The sequence below is a fragment of the Gymnoscopelus braueri genome, assembly GCF_963280865.1.
Source record: "Gymnoscopelus braueri genome assembly, chromosome: 19".
Lineage (NCBI taxonomy): Eukaryota > Metazoa > Chordata > Actinopteri > Myctophiformes > Myctophidae > Gymnoscopelus > Gymnoscopelus braueri.
Window position 1 is genome coordinate 10,410,957 of NC_137621.1, and position 17,538 is coordinate 10,428,494.

The 17,538-nt window shown below is 45.7% G+C and overlaps 1 protein-coding gene across 1 annotated transcript in view; it reads right to left on the reverse strand.

The window, feature by feature from the left end:
* LOC308074654 (AT-rich interactive domain-containing protein 1B-like) overlaps positions 1–130 on the reverse strand; it is a gene marked incomplete at its 3' end in the record, with an annotated part of 84,427 nt that extends 84,297 nt beyond the window's left edge. The window contains exon 1 of the mRNA XM_080414161.1: positions 72–130. The remainder of the gene's footprint in view (positions 1–71) is intronic.
* Positions 131–17,538: the final 17,408 nt, after the last annotated feature.

Below are 17,538 nucleotides of genomic sequence, written 5' to 3' on the forward strand. Positions count from 1 at the left end.
CGGACATATGCATTAGACTGATTAGGTCTAATGCATATCAAACTGGGGGGGTCCCAGGTGTAACTCCTTACCTGACGCAGTAGGGGTGTTGGTGTTGTTGGTGTTGTTGTTGTTGGTGGTGGGGGTGGGGTGGGGGTGGGGGTGGGGGTGGTGTTGGTGGTGCTGGGGGGTCCACTGGCCGGGGAGATGGGCCCCGAGCCCGAGTGACGGGACTGCTGGGACTGGGTGGAGCCGGCGGGGAGCCCACGGGCGAGGGCGAGGGTCCGCCGCTCCTCTGGCTGGAGGAGGAGGGGAGGTGGGGGGAGGCGTGGGGGGAGGAGAAGGGGGAGCGTCCGGGGTTAGCGCCTCCTCCCTCCCCCTCCTCCTCCTCCTCCTCCTCCTCCTCTCTCCTACCTCCTCCTCCTCCTCCTCCCCCTTGTTCTCCCTGACTGCTGCTGCTACTGCTACTGCTGCTGTGGGAGGAGCCTCCTCCTCCGCCGCCACCGGCGCTGGTGGCGCCGGCCCCGCCCGCGGCTGACCCCAGACCTCCTGCCTCGGTGCCCGTGGGGAGGTCATCTATGGAGCCGGACAGATCCTGGGACAGAAAACACAGACACAAGAAAAGTTTTTAATTCCACAAGAGGCGCCTCTAACGCAACTTAGGAATGGTCCTAGGACCCTGAAAGAAGGAATGGACGGATGTGACGTCATCCCAAAAAATTACACTACCGTCCACTCCTTCTTTATGAGTTTTAGAAAAACACTTCGGCTGTTATTCAACAGACCAGACCCTCCCCCAACGTTGAACATTATTGGAACGGAAACAAGTCCGCAAGGACTTTTTTGGTCGGACCTTTTAGACAAAAGTATTATAAATGTAACTGTGTTGTTTTACATTCTTTTGCCTAATAAAAATTCAATCAATCAATCAATCAATCAATCAATCAATCAACGTTATGAATACAAATTACATTTCTGTTTGCCGTTCAGGCTTCGAAAGAACAAAAGGTGCACAGGGCAGATATGACAAATAACTTAACATAATAATTGAATAACTATTTAAACATGAATAGTGGAAATAACCGATCTATACAAGCTCAAAACGCGTCACGAGCTTGTAGATCGGCTATTTCCACTATTTCTGACAATGTTTGAAAATATATGAACGTTTTTCCACATGAGGAGACAGGTGGTGAGTCTGGGGTTCCACTGGAAACTAAACAGTTTTGTAAAATGTGCTTGCAGTACAAAAGAATCAATTGTAACAAAACAAATGTGCACAGGATATACAGCGTCGCTGTCGGGCAGAAACCTCATATCTCCATATTCTAACCGCTTGTGTTTTTTCGTGAATTAATTTAATTAACGCTCCTACCTCAGCGTCACACACAAGCATCAAAAGTTGCAAATCCACAAGCTCGAGCTTGTGACATGAAGAGGTTTAAGAACCACTGGCATATACTGTAGGATCATTGTGTAGAACTGTCCATTAACATAAGTCACAGTACAGTGCATCATGCTGCTGTGGTTATAAAGGTGAGTGGTAATAACGGAGATTAACTCACTCAAAGGGAATCCCCCGTGACACTACACACACAATACTACACACTACACACACAATATTGAGCTCAATAGAGGAGTACTGTAGAGAATGACGATGGAGCACGTGCGTGCGTGTTGTTGTGTGTGTGTGTGTGTGTGTGTGTGTGTGTGTGTGTGTGTGTGTGTGTGTGTGTGTTTGTGTGTGTGTGTGTGTGTGTGTGTCAAAGGGAGAGATGCAAGGGAGATCTGGGGCAGAGAGAAAGGAGAGGCCGACCAGAGATAAGATGTGAAGGCTGTGATGACTGCACGCACACGCACACGCACACACACACACACACACACACACACACACACACACACACACACACACACACACAGTGTGTGGTGCCCCAGCTGTATAGTGTCACCTGTGTGTGACCCTGGCGTGCGACTGACTGACTGGTGCTCGATCGCTTGGGGGGAGAAGAGAGGAAATGCCAGCTGATGTCTGCCAGTCAGCCCGGACCCTTAACCTGCCAGGGTCCCTGGTCCCACCTGCACCCCCCCATCCCCCTCCCTCCCCACCCAGACCTGATGCTCTCTCTCTCTCTCTCTCACAAACACAAACACACACACACACACACACACACACACGCACGTTTGTGTCTACTTGTGAGGACAGCATTGAAAATGGTTGAAAATAGCCAAACAGCAGCTGCAAAATAGCACATCTTCTGGCTCAGTGGCTCCAAAACATTTTTGCTCGAGACCCAAAAAGAGAAATGAAGACGTTTGCCCGGGGACCCACAAACTAGTGAAAATTCACAGATCTACAAGCTCACAACGCGTCGCTTCGCGCCGCGTTGCGAGCTTGTGGATCTGTTATTTTCACTAAACCCTGAGGGAGACTTTATTGTCGAAACGTTGGTTTCCTCTTTAATAAAAAAATATTGCATCTGGCTAAGAGCTGTGCGGCCTCATCCTTGTCAACTTTATTTTATTTATGAAACAAAATGTTGTAATTTTGAAATAATCTAAATATATATTATTTTCATGTAGGAAATGAAAAAAAAAGAAGAGATATTTACTCGCAAGATGGGGACTCAGTCATCTAAGCCAGTGGATCTCAAACTGTTTCATGTCAATGACCCTCAAATTAATATGCATTTGGTCGTGGACCCCCATCTGAAAATATGTTGTGTTTTAAGATTTGTGATGTAAAATATGCTTCAAAAACATGCAAAATTTGTCAAATTCTTCATAGCCTGTTGGCTGGTATAAAGAGAGACCAGCAGCCAGCAGTGCGTCTCTCTAGATCAGCGGAACACGGTGTCTCCTCCGTGCCACACGGAGTCTTTGTTTTCTGTCACGCCTCCCTGAATGCCCACCCACCCGCTCTGCCAGCCTGCCAGTCTGTCACATGGCATTATGTGTGTGCCCCGCGCTCGCTCGGCCAAGCACATGGGCATTCTCTCTCTCTCTCTCTCTCCCCCCCCCCCCATGGAACCATTCTGAATCCTGGCCAATCAGGTCAGCCGGTATTCTGAGCTGCGTGACGTACGGAGCTGCCGCCACAGCCAATAGGCTCTCTGTGTTATTTTCAGTGGACCACCCGCCCGGGAGAGATGCAGAGAGAGAGGGAGGTAGACAGGGAGAGAGGGAGAGAGGGATGGAGAGAGGGAGAGAGGGAGAGAGGGAGGGAGAGATGGAGAGAGAGAGAGAGAGGGAGAGAGAGGGAGGTAGACAGGGAGAGAGAGAGGGAGGGAGAGGGGGAGAGAGGGAGAGAGAGATGGAGAGAGAGAGAGAGAGAGAGGGAGGGAGACAGGGAGAGGGAGAGAGAGATGGAGGGAGAGATGGAGAGAGAGATGGAGAGAGAGAGGGAGAGAGGGAGGTAGACAGGGAGAGAAGGAGAGAGAGATGGAGAGAGGGAGAGAGGGAGGGAGAGAGGGAGGTAGACAGAGAGAGAGGGAGAGAGAGATGGAGAGAGGGAGAGAGTGAGAGAGGGAGGGAGAGAGAGGGAGGGAGGTAGACATGGAGAGAGAGAGAGGGACTGAGAGAGGGGGAGAGAGAGATGGAGGGAGGGAGGGAGAGGGAGGGAGGGAGGGAGAGAGGGAGAGAGAAAGGGAGGGAGAGGGGGAGAGAGAGATGGAGGAGGGAGAGAGAGAGGGAGAGAGAAAGGGAGGAGACAGGGAGGAGAGAGAGAGAGGGGACGCCATTTGACACGTCAGGGTCCTCGGAGCAGGGCGTAACCATGGCAATGGCTTTTTTCCTAAAACACCGATAGCTAGGCTGACACAGAGCCGCAGGTCGTTAACCTAGAGGCTAATTGTGTGAATGGATGTGAATAATTGCATCTCAACCTAATTGGTGCTTCGGCTGCCAAACGTTTTCCGGGGGGGGGGGGGGGGGGGTTGGAAAAAACACACACAACTAATTTGTTTAGAGATTGTCAGACTCATTGGGATTATTTACACACTTTATACTACAGCCGTGGTTAAACCGTTAGTGATAGAATATATAACGTGAGCCCCTTACACTCCATAAAGATGCCAACGGTAAATACAACATAAAGCTTTATTTTTATACGTTAAGGCACATAAACGCTGCCATAAAAAAGTCATTGTGAAATGCAGCTACAGTAAAAAGTACTTATCAAGCCATACTGTACGCTCCTCTGGCACGCACGTACGCATGCAACCACACACACACACACACACACACACACACACACACACACACACACACACACACACACACACACACACACACACACACACACACACACACACACACACACACACACACACACACACACACTCTCTTAATCCTGGTCAAGGAGCGTAGCGCGACACCTTACCTGGATAGCACAGTAATGTTTAGAGAACAGTGAGGCAGCAATGCAACAATGTAGCCATGATGTAACCATTCATCCATGCACCTAGCAGACGCTCTTGTCCAGAGCCATCTACCAATAAGCAAGGTAAACACATACATCACATGTACATATACAAATACAGAGAGACAGTGTACAGTGCCTCAGTAAACTAGGATCACAGGTAAACCAAGAACCTATAGCAACCAGTGGTTCTCAAACCTTTTCATGTCAAGGACCCGCAAAATGATATTTAGGCGTGGACCCCCATCTAAAACATATTTTCCAGAAGTACCCCTGGGGGTCCCCAGACCCCACTTTGAGAACCACTGCTAAACAATATATTATCAAAATAATAAACTGTACATTGAAACTAGGATACCAGGTAAACAATGAACCTACAGTAGCATCTGTCTAAATTACATGCTATCTAAATCAGTGGTTCTCAAACTTTTTCATGTCAAGGACCACCAAACTGACACTTATTAGCGTGCAGACCCCCATTTGAAAAGATATACTTGGGACCCCCATAAGAGAAGATTTTTACGGCTCTAGCAGTGATTCTCAACCATTTTAATTTTGAGGGCCCCCAGTTTGACATGCATTAGGGCTACGGACCCCCATTTAATGGCATTTATATCTCTGGGACCCCAATTTATATTGTAAAATCAATGTTAATGTATCTCTGAGAGTACAAATGGAACCAAATGGACCTGTCCATTTGGTTCCATTTGTACACTTTCTGAGTTAGACCCATAAGGCTCTATTTGGTTCCTAACTATCCATCATTTAGCTGGGGACCCCTTGGAACCCCCTCAAGGACCCCTGGGGGTCCCCGGACCCCACTTTGAGAACCAATGATCTAAATTACATTTAACCTTGTGGTCAAGAAAAAAGCACATGCCTAAATAACAAAAACATCAAGTGCTACGGGCTAAGGTGAGAGTCTGAAGAGGTGACTCTTCAGGCTACAGCGAAACATTGGGAGTGAGTCTGCAGTTCTAAGTTCTAACTGCAATGCATGCTGGGGAGTTTGTTCCATGCACAGTTTTGGTGCCAGGAGGGAGAAGAGTCATGGGCCACATAACCAGCCATCCACGGATCCATGCACGCACGATGATTTCAAACAACGGCAGATTGTGCCAAGGACCGCCCATACCTTCTTCTGATTGGTTGAAATGAAAGAACGGGAACTGGCCGTTTCTACCAAAAAGGGGGCGGGGTCAGGTTCAAATAAGCACCAAATCCCCATCCTGTGAGCTGACTCGGTGGCGTGCCGAGATAAACGTTAGAGTTCCAGTCATAATATAACATAATCATGGGGTCAAATCCCACTTTCAATGCTGGTTTATGAATTATTAGGCATAATTTCGCCACTGTAGGCATAGTGAAGTCTCACAAGGCACAACTGCCAATCAAAATGACTACTGGCCAATCACAGCACGTCCTTTTCCGGGACTTGCCACAACACTGCCGTAGACTGTAATAACGCGTACGCAATGCAACCAGGCGGCCATGCAGCCAATGGAGCCAATGGAGCCAGCCACATAACCCAGCCAACCAGGCGGTCTGTGCTGAGGGTCCAACACGGTCCAACAAACAGGGGGGGGGCTCCGATCCAAAGTGGCCCAAATCCAATTTGTTTGGCTCGGGTTTAGCAAATTGCTCTGTGCATTGAGCCTCCAAATCGCTGTCAAACCGCTCCCGCTTGGCGTCTTGTACGGCTTAATTCACTCCTGGAGCATGTAATTGTCATAATAAGAAAAATATTGAGGTGATAATAAGCACTTTACATTTGAGATGACCCCCCTCCCCCCCCCCGCGCCGCCGATCAACAAGGACACATTTCACACAACATTGAAGAGGCAGCCACTCGTGACCTTTCACCTTTGCTGGCGTGTGATGCTGTTCTGCATTCCCCTTCATTCTCCCTCTCTCACTCTCTGTCTATGTCTCTCTCTCTCGATCTCTCTCTTCCCCTGCATTTCTCTATGTTTGTGCAGTGATGGAAGAAGTACTACATTTTTTTTTACTTAAGTAAAAGTATCAATACCCTAATGTAGAAATACTCTGTTACAAGTACAAGTCCGGTAATAATTTACTTGAGTAAACGTACAAAAGTATTCTTTTCACCACGTGTCGTGATGCGCGGCGTTGTGAGCTTGTAGATCTGCTATTTTCAAATGCCTGATGTGTATATAGGGCTGACGTGGTTAGTGTGTGTTGTGATAATAATCTAAAAGTAACTAACTAAAGTTTCCAAATAATTGTAGTGGAGTTAAAACTACAGTATTTGCTGTTGCGACGTAGTGGAGTAGAATGATATAAGAATACCTCAAAATTGTACTTAAGTACAGTACTTGAGTACATGTACTTAGTTACTTTCCACCACTGTGTGTGCATGTGTGTGTGTGTGTGTGTGACAGCCACACCGTCAGGCTGTCACAGTGAAACATGAGCACTGACACTAGTTGGGGACAGCTGAGACACACACGCACACACAAGCACGCACGCACACACACACACACACACACACACACACACACACGCAAACACACTTCTTTCTCCATGACCATGGTGCTGATGTAGTCTCCTTTCAGCGCACTCTGGGAATTAATCAAAGTTGCTATGGTAGAAGACACTGTGTGTGTGTGTGTGTGTGTGTGTGTGTGTGTGTGTGTGTGTGTGTGTGTGTGTGTGTGTGTGTGTGTGTGTGTGTGTGTGTTTCTGTCTAGACAGGGAGGACCCACGGGCCACAGCATCCTGTCGGCCATGGGGAGAAGCGATGTGATTGGTCCCCTCTCTTTCTCTCTCATGCACACACACACACACACACACACACACACACACACACACACACACACACACACACACACACACACACACACACACACACACACACACACACACACACACACACACACACACACACACACACACACACACACACACACACACACACACTCACACTCACTATCTCTGACAGAGGGGCTTGTATGGCTGAGCAGTCTGCAGCAGATGAGTGGTCAGCTGAACAGAGCCTGTGACGCGTGCGTGTGTGCACACACACACACACACACACCATTTGAAAAGTGTACACAGCAGGACTCACAAACTATGTTGCTTCAAACTGCAGCCATTTAGACCTTTTTCTCTGACATATTTGGTTTGTTTTGCCAGTCAGTCAGAACCCCTTCTTTTCCCGATTATGTAAGAAAAAGAACACTTTATAAGTACAGTATATATTGTGCACAACCTGCAAAGCCAATGGTTTTCCCATCATGTCACGTCAGATCTATAAGTATGCAAAGGCCTGGCTATTTTCTCTCATTTCCTAATCATGTACATGTAGGGTGATTTAAGCAGTCACACATGGCCTGAGTTAAACTAATTACATTCTATGCGGCGAGAGGCAAAGCTCTCTATATACCGAGCAATCTTTGTTCCTACTCTCACCTATGGTCATGACCCAAAGAATAAGATCGGGTGGCCGGCCTCTCCCTTAGAGAGGTGAGAAGTTCACAGCGAGAGCCTCGGAGTAGAGTCACTGCTCCTTCACTTGGAAAGGAGCCAGCTGAGGTGGTTGGGGCATCTAGTACGGATGCCTCCTGAGCGTCTCCCTATGGAGGTGCTTGGTGCATGTACCCACTGGGAGGAGTCCCCCTGGCAGACTAAGGACCAGATGGGGGACGCACGCACGCACGCACGCACACACACACACGCACACGCACACACACACACACACACACACACACACACACACACACACACACACACACACACACACACAGGAAGATCCTCTGCTCTGTTTCTGATGACCTGTGAGCCGGTTCCCCCCTCCTTACATCAACTGTACACTGTATTTCACCGTTGCCGCTCATTTTAAAGCTGTGTGCTTCAAAGTACAGTACTTCTTCTCCCGCTCACTACTGACATTACATCACCCTGTGTGGAGGGGTAAGAGAGATGGGCTGTGTGTGGGGGGGGTGGGGGGGGGGGCAGTTTTAGCTTGTTACACCCCACTGGCCAGTTGCCAAGCTTGAAGCTGTGTCCGCTGACTAAGCCACGTTCACCCTGGCCCTCAAGGATATGTGTGTAATGGACGGAAGGACGGACGGACATTGATCCCTGTGTGAAATTAGCAACAACAGTTAGCATAGAACACACAACAAATAGAGAAATAAGAATAATAAGAATAGAGAGATAAGAATACAAAATTAAAAAAACATTGTTGCATTCCTGGTATATATACCATTATTGTCTCTGTCGGGTGGAAACCATGTCCAAAACCGTTACTTTTCAGGATTCAAATAAAAAAACAACAGAAGTAGCAGATCTACAAGCTCAAAACGTGTTGCATCGCGCGACGTTTCGAGCTCGTGGATCTGTATACTTTTGATGCTTTTGTGTGATCAAGTAGGGCGTTAATTTACAAAAATAAAGATAAGAGGTTTTTGCCCGCCAGCAACGATATGATGAAGTAAAGTGTAATTAAGTCTAACAGTAAACAGTTGTGGACCTTTAGTGGGCGGATTTCTCTCATCTATCAGTTCTCTGCTCTGATGACCCACTGGAGACTCAATGTTTATATGTCTGTTATGCTAAACACGCTGTTTATTTCACTTCCCCCAAACCGTCAACTGAGGCCATATACAAATGAAATGCTGTGTGTGTGTGTGTGTGTGTGTGTGTGTGTGTGTGTGTGTGTGTGTTTTATGTTTGTGTGAAATAGTGTTAATGGGATAACCCGCACAGAACGCTGAAGCTAACACCCTTCATAAAGTGCCATTAAGTGGAGAGAGAGAGAGAGAGAGAGAGAGAGAGAGAGAGAGAGAGAGAGAGAGAGAGAGAGAGAGAGAGAGAGAGAGAGAATGTGTAGACTTTGGAGCTCAATAGAAATGCATTCCGAGTCTCCTACTGTATATTCTGGTTTTAATTATCTGGATGTTTACAGTTAAAATGATGGTGATGATGATGATGTTGACAAAGACAATAATGAAGATGATGATGAGAACTTAAGATTTGCCCACTGAGGGACACATCACCATGTGCTTTAACACGCACGCACGCACGCACGCACGCACGCACGCACGCACGCACGCACGCACGCACGCACGCACGCACGCACGCACGCACGCACACACACACACACACACACACACACACACACACACACACACACACACACACACACACACACACACACACACACACACACACACACACACACACACAGTATATATTAAATGACTGTAATATCTCCCATTTGATTCTATGTTAAGTCATTTTGCGGGGGACCCCCTGTGTGTGTGTGTGTGTGATCTTGCAGCCTATAGAGTACAGAAGTCCTGACGTCACTCGTTCATCCCCAGGGTCGTAAAGTAATGTCTCTATGGAGAATAACATTAGCCTGGTAAACCCCCTCCCTCCGGAAATCTCATTTGCATTTGATTTCAGGGAGGTCTGGGATTGCGAAGGGAGTAGAGATGGCCGAACACTGCGTGTCCGAACCAATCAGCGGCTGCTAGGGGCGGGATCATCCAATCACCTGCCTAGTAGCTTGAAAAAAAGAAAAACTGTCTGTCATCGATTCTGCGCCCGGAGTCTCAGATGCAAGTACGCTGTGAAACAAAATGTGTGTCGCAAGCTTTCTTCCATTTGACGGTGTCAGGTTAGAATAACATTGGGTCATCTTAGAATCGTCTCATATAAGAATTGTGGTCAAAAAATAAACAAACTGTCTCAGCGATATTGTCAGGGAGGAGGTTCTGTATCGTTTATGATAGTCAGTCACTTCTATTTGATACAGTCCGTTTCTGGCGAAAATGTAACTAATTTGGCGGAAGTAACATTAGCGTTTTCTCACCGTCAGTTGATGCTTCATATCCATAAGAGTAAAACCGCCGGGGTCATTTGTTTATTTTTGGAACACAGTTCTTATTTGACACGATATTAAATACGTCTATGGGGATTCAGAATGGGGGTGGAAAACCGCGAACCAGGTAGACAAACCTAGGATGTGTAAATTACGTCAGACTTCGGTGCTCTATAGTCACTTCTTTTGGGCTTGTTTTCGTAGACTTGCCCACTTGTTTCTCTGGCAACACTGGTAGAACTGTTGCTGTCGGGCAGAAACCTCTTATTATTATTTCCACATTCTAACTTTTTGTGTTTTTTTTTTGTAAATCAACGGCCTACTTGATCATACTACAGCGTCACACAAAAGCATCAAAAGTAGCAGATCCACAAGCTCGAAACGCAGCGCGAAATGCAGCGCGAAGCGACGCGTTTGGAGCTTGTTGATCTGCTACTTTTGTATGTAAAGTAACAGTTTTGGACATATACGGTTTCCACCCAACAGAGACGAAATGCTGGTTTATAAACCAGCAGGAGTTTTTGCCATTTACACTGGAACCATTTTTTGTGATTTATGTGTGTGTGTGTGTGAGAGAGAGAGAGAGAGAGAGAGAGAGAGAGAGAGAGAGAGAGAGAGAGAGAGAGACGGCAGCAGTTATCATCACACGAGCACAACGCTGCCGTTTTTTCTCTTGTACGTTTCTTTTTTCTCTCTCGCTACACCGACGTCTTTGTTGTCAGGAACAAAGGCAGTTCGCCCCGAGAACAAACTGTTCAGGGTTCCTTAAAGTTTCACACGGAGAGAGAAGCTCAGTGCCAGTGAAATCATTGTGCACACTTCACAAAGCCCCAGACAAGCTCTTGATAACACCTTGGTATCTCGATAAGCGCAAGCATACGCGTGTTTGTGTGTGTGTGTGTGTGTGTATGTCTGTTTCCACCATTGGCAAAGACCGAAAAACCAAGGCTAGCTAGCAGAAGCTAGCTCGCGACCAGTGGTGTAAAGTAACTATATGTACGTGTACTCAAGTACTGTACCCAAGTACAATTTTGCGGTATTTGTACTTTACTTGAGTATTTCCAACATCCACTACACCTCAGAGGCAAATATTGTACTTTAATCCATTACAATTATTTGAAAACTTTAGTTACTCGTTACTTTGCAGATATAAATTCTTCCATTATAAAACATGCATTAACCGCTTTAGTCCTATTTTATACTTAGGCTATTTGAAAATAGCCGATCTACAAGCTCACAACGTGTCGCGATGCAACGCGTTGTGAGCTTGTAGATCTGCTATTGTCAGACATATCAGTACTTTGACTTTTGGTACTTTAAGTACATTTTGATACCAATACTACACCAGACTTTTCTTGTAACAGAGTACTTCTACAATGCAGTATTGATACTTTTACTTACGTAAAACCTTTGAGTACTTTTTCCACCACTGCTCGCGACTTATTAGCGCTGCCTGGGGGGGTCAAGCCGAAGGGCCAGCCAGCGGCCGGCCACGGCCATTACCGCGGCTTCCAGTTTACTGCCGTTGACGATGCTGCTAATGTTAGCTAACGCTAACTCCCACCAGCATTAGCAATTATCGCTCGTCTTGAGATAGGGGCCGGCTTCATACTGAGTGATAAGTAACCCGGGCTCTTAAGCCCCTGTAGCAATGTGGAGATATGGCGTGAGTCCCTTTGAAAAGAGGACCATTTGAAGCCTTATCACCCCCGCTAAGCCGTTAAAAACGCCCGTCCCAAATCTGGCGGCGGCTCGTCTCTCCAAAGCGAGGAGGATTAGTGTTGAGTTTCAACGGCGATGGGCCGTGATAATGTGGCCCCGCCCGCCCGGCCGCCACGGAGGGGAGCGCCGCTTAGCTAACGGCTTCTTATTCACTTAATGACTTCTCTCATTGTTTTCACCCCAAGACAACGAAGACAGTGAGGCAGTGATGGGAGAAGTACTCACATTTTGTACTTAAGTAAAAGTATCAATACTGCAATGTAGAAATACTCTTTTCAGTAAAAGTCCGGAATTTAAAATTTACTTGCCTTAAATACCAAAAGTAAAAAGTACTCTTTATGCAGAATGTCCCGTTTCACAAGTTCAAAATGTATATACATTTTTTGAAAATAGCAGATCTACAAGTTCACAATGCGTCGCATTGCGATGCATTGTGAGCTTGTAGATCGGCTATTTTCAAATGGCCAAAAGATATATAGGGCTGAAGTGGTTAATATAGGTTTTGTGATAACAACCTAATCTAAATCTAAAAGTAACGACTGGTACCTAAAGTTTTCAAATAATTGTAGTGGAATAAAAGTGCAATATTTGTCTCTGAGATGTAATGGAGTAGAATTAAAAGTACTGAAAATTGGAAATACTCCAGTAAAGTAAAAACACCTACAAATTTGACTTGAGTACAGTACTTGAGTACATGTACTTAGATACTTTCCACCACTGCCCTTAACCCCAAAGAACCCTACACTGGGCAAAAAAGTTTGAAGAACATTGGATGAACATTGGATGAACATTAGGCGAAAATATATGAATCTTTGTCAATACAAATCTATAAGCACACATGCTTTGAGAGCTTGACCTTTCAAGCCTGACTTACAACGAAGTAAAATATATGTTATATACTGTACTGTGTTTTCTCTTATCCTCTTTTCAATACAGTAGCAAATAACTGAAAACTCTTTATCAATTCTCTTACAAAGATCCTGTATTTTCTTTTGCACATGTCAGTGACATCACTGAGGAATCCTTGGTATCTTTACTTCCGGGTTGCATAATGGTGACATCACTGTCGAATCCTTGGTAATATGATCCTAGCCTTTCAACGTGTCGGGTATTTACCAGCTGCGTCACTACACGCTGTGTTTAGTTTTTTTCACGCTCGCGCTAATGAAACGCTAAACAGGATTATTATTTCATGTCAACATTCAAGTACAACTATCAGAAGATAAGGTAAACCAGGTAAAGTAATGCGTCACTCTGCAAGTTTAACTAAAGTTTTCCACCTTTCCAAATGTTTCTTCTGGCTATTTTTCACATCGTGATTACATTTTATTAAATCGATTTAAACCGTCACCCGTTTGGAATCGATTTAAATCGATTTACGATAAATCGTTACATGATTAATATATACTGTAGGGTTAATGACTTAAACCCTATATTACGGTTGATCGGAGTCCCTCAGGGCTTTATACTAGTATCTTTTCTGTTTTCGTTCGTACAGAGCAGATCTACTTAAAGCTTGTGAGCTTGACTGTTATAGATCTGCTATTGTCTGCCAAATACGGATGCTGGGGGTTTAAGTGGCTCTTCGTGGTTAAGGGGCTGAGTTAATGCGGAGGTCAAGCTCCAACCTGAAGCCTCTAGTCGCTCTCTAACATCGCCCGCCCGCCCGCCCGCCCGCCCGCCCGCCGGTCCCGGCCTGAGTGCAGGCCAGTGAGGTCATTGGTATTGGGTGCAGGAGACGCTATTTAAAGTGGCGGGGAGGGAGGGAGGGAGCTGTCAAACAGAGGAGGAGAGAGGAGAGGAGAGGAGAGGAGAGGAGAGAGTCTGCTTATTGTCTGAGCAGATGAAAGGATTCTTTCCTATTTTTTTTTTCATTTAAGCCCACAAAGGTTCTTTACTCTAGTTTTTAATGCAGTTGCAGGTCACACACACACACGCACGCACGCACACACACAGGCGCGCAAACACACGCACACACCCCTATTTGTTTTGCACTTATTTACTCTGCTAATGTTTTTATTTATGGCATTCCAGTATGCCACGCTCGCTGCTGCCATCCACCCACCACTGCCTCTCCACTCACCCCAGAGAGAAGTAGAAAAACACTGCGTGACGGGTGTGTGTGTGTGTGTGTGTGTGAGTGTGTGCGTGTATGTGTGTGTGTGTGTTTATGTGAGAGAGAGAGAGAGAGAGAGAGAATGAAAGGGGACAAGGACAGAAGATAAATAAATAAATAAACCCAGGGCCCAAATTCCTCATTTCTAATTCTGCTGCTCGTTCAGTTTAACCTCTCTCTCCTCAGCAATTAAAGCAGCCGGCACATCCTTCACGCCCCGCATACAGCCAGCCGGGGCTAAATAATGCAGGGGCATCCAGCAGCCGCATCCTTTATCATCCCAAATGACAGCCATTTGCATATCTCCCCAGTCAATTAGAGCGCGGCGGAATAATCAGCCCATAATTGGGGGAGAAGCGTCGGTAATCACCCGCCCTGGCACCACGACAGGGCCATCGGAAAGGTGGGGGGGGGGGGGGGGGGGGGGTGATGCGTGTGTGTGTGTGTGTGTGTGTGTGTGTGTGTGTGTGTGTGTGTGTGTGAGACCAAACAAGCCGCATTTAACTTCTCTCTAGTTCTCTCTCTCTATAACGTAGGACTCTACGTCCCCTGTGTCATTGGCACTTATTATCTTCTTCAATTGCCCGTCTGAATCAACACAACACACTGAAAAAAAAACATCAGTGTTTGTATTTGTTGATAACACGTATTATTGTGTTGTAATTTTGTATGATTCTTTGTCCTTTTAGCTTTAACGTCTTACCGTACCACGTGCCGTTTACATTTCTGACTAATAAAGTATTCAATCAATCAGTCGAACACAGCACAACGCAACGCAACGCAACACAACAACACAACACAGCAACACATCGCCATGCATCTAAACACGTCGCCATCATGCAACAACTTGAAAACTAACCACAACATAACAACATACTGTAATACAAAAGCCTGTAGGCCACATACTGTAATACTGTTTTGTCAAAATATTATTATCAAATCATATCATTTGTCCTGGTCTTCCCTATCCCCTGGCGTGGGTATACAGGCCACACCCACGCAGTGCCACGGAGACTTTCATTGCACACCCCTTCACACCCACTTGCACTTTAACACTCACAAGCATCCACTTATTCATTCATTCGGTACCTTCATTTATTCAGTGTCAGCCTTCAATACTGTACTTTTCAACTGTCAATAAAGATCTCAAGTCAAAGTTGTAATGTTTACGGAAGCATTTGGTACTGACTTCCTCCCTCCAACAAAACAATCCATTATTACACAATCCAAAAAACACTCAATCCAAAAAAACACTCAAACAAACACAAAATCCAACAAACACACAATCAAACAAACACAAAATCCAACAAACACAACATCCAACAAACACGCAATCAAACTAACACAAAATCCAACAAACACAACATCCAACACACAGTCCAACAAACAAACCCCCCCCCCCCAACACACACACACACACACACACACACACACACACACACACACACACACACACACACACACACACACACCACAATCCAACATGTCCTACAAAACAACAACAACAACAGTCTACACACAGACATCTCTCATGTTACAGTATTCTTTATGTGTAGTAATAACGTTATTTTGCTGGCCGGCGGCCCATTGTGCAGACAGACAGATATTAATTGTAGGCCACAGATATTTACACAATGCAGTCGCCTTAATATGGCATCATAGCTACAATGTCAGGAATGCTGTGTCAAGATACGCCAAAGGGGAGAGAAAGAGAGAGAGAGAGAGAGAGAGAGAGAGAGAGAGAGAGAGAGAGAGAGAGAGAGGAAAACAACAATCCGTCTGCTCCTCCGTCTCTCTCCCGTTAGACGCTATAGCTGAGAATGAAAGACATTCCATGAAAGCTAGCTGCCGGCCGCCCGCGTTGGCTTTGAAGCCCGCTAGCTTTGTGTTCTCTACGGAACGACCGCCGTCTCTGGGAAATGTTCCCTTTAACCCCTTCAATCCGGGAATGTATACTGTGTCATTTTAGATTAAAAAAATAAAATAAGCTATAACCATTATTTTATACTTTGGGGCTATTAAAAAATAGCAGATCTACAAGCTCGTAGCACGGCACCGAGTGCCGTGCTACGAGCTTGTAGATCTGCTATTTATTTATTTTTAATCGTGCAAATGTGTGCAAGTCTTTGAATATATATGTTTTTTAAAGCCAACATTTTTAAATCAAATCTTTTTTTGGAAAAAACAACTTATGTTGCTATAATATCAGTGGTTCTCAAACTTTTTCATGTCAAGGACCACCCAAAATGATATGTATTTGGCCGCGGACCCCCCCCATCTCAAAAAAATTCGTTCCAGGGACCCCTAACAGCAAAGATTTGAGTTAAAAATGTTTATATAAATTCAAAGATTTGCACACATTTTCATTTTTTTCCCCAAAAATAGCAGATCTACAAGGTGAGTGCCGCGCTATGAGCTTGTATATCTGCAAATTTTCGAATAGCCAACGAAATCTTAAAATGACAAAAATGATGCGTTTCCCCGGTCTTAATGGGTTAATACACTGTAACCTCCTGTCCCTCACATGCTGGGCACTGTCCTCTGAGCGACAAAAATAAATAAAAGAACCACGCACATGAGAGGAGAGACACAGAGAGAGAGAGAGAGAGAGAGAGAGAGAGAGAGAGAGAGAGAGAGAGAGAGAGAGAGAGAATGGACAGAATGCGTAGAGAAAGGAAAACAGGAGAAAAAAAACAGACAGAAGGTGTTTGAAAGAGGAAGGTTGCCAATAATGGTTGCGTGCGTATAAAGGCACATGAAGGTCCCTTTTGTGTTTTTTTCCGACCGTCTCTGGCTGCTGTGTTTCTTCCCTGTTGCCTTGTTTGACGCTCATCAAACCATGTTTCAATGCTAGCAAAACGCTAAATAGCGCTACAGCTAGCGCTGTGGTGGTGCTCTGGGCCCGCGTTACTGTCGCCTTTCACTTCTCCTTGATAGAAGTGGCAGGAAGTTGGAGGGAAAAAAAATAAGAAGAAAGGAAATGAAAATAAAACAGCAAGAGAGGAGCATGGGGGAGACGGAGAGGGAGGAGAGAACAACATGGGATGAGAGTTTTGATTTGTTTTTTGTACTTCTTCAGACCTCCAGAGAATGCTAGTCACTGCTGGTCACTGTGGCCAGTGGGCAGGACCCCAACCTGAGACAAGAGTTCACACACTGAACACACAAAAACATAAAAAAAACAGACCCTCGCTTCTGAACAAAACAAATAACAAAAAATAAAAATAAATAAATGAGAAGCGACATTGCAAAATGTCTCTCACTGTCCGCAGAGGAAAACGTTGATTTGCTTTTTTTTATCATAGTTATTTTTCTCTCTCTCTCCCTCTCTCTCTCTCTCTCTCTCTCTCTCTCTCTCTCTCAGTTGAACCTCTGCTCTTCTCTTCTTCTTCTTCCTCTGGGGCTCCGTGGCATTTCCAGCCAACCAGCCAGCCAGACAGCAGTGTGTCCTGC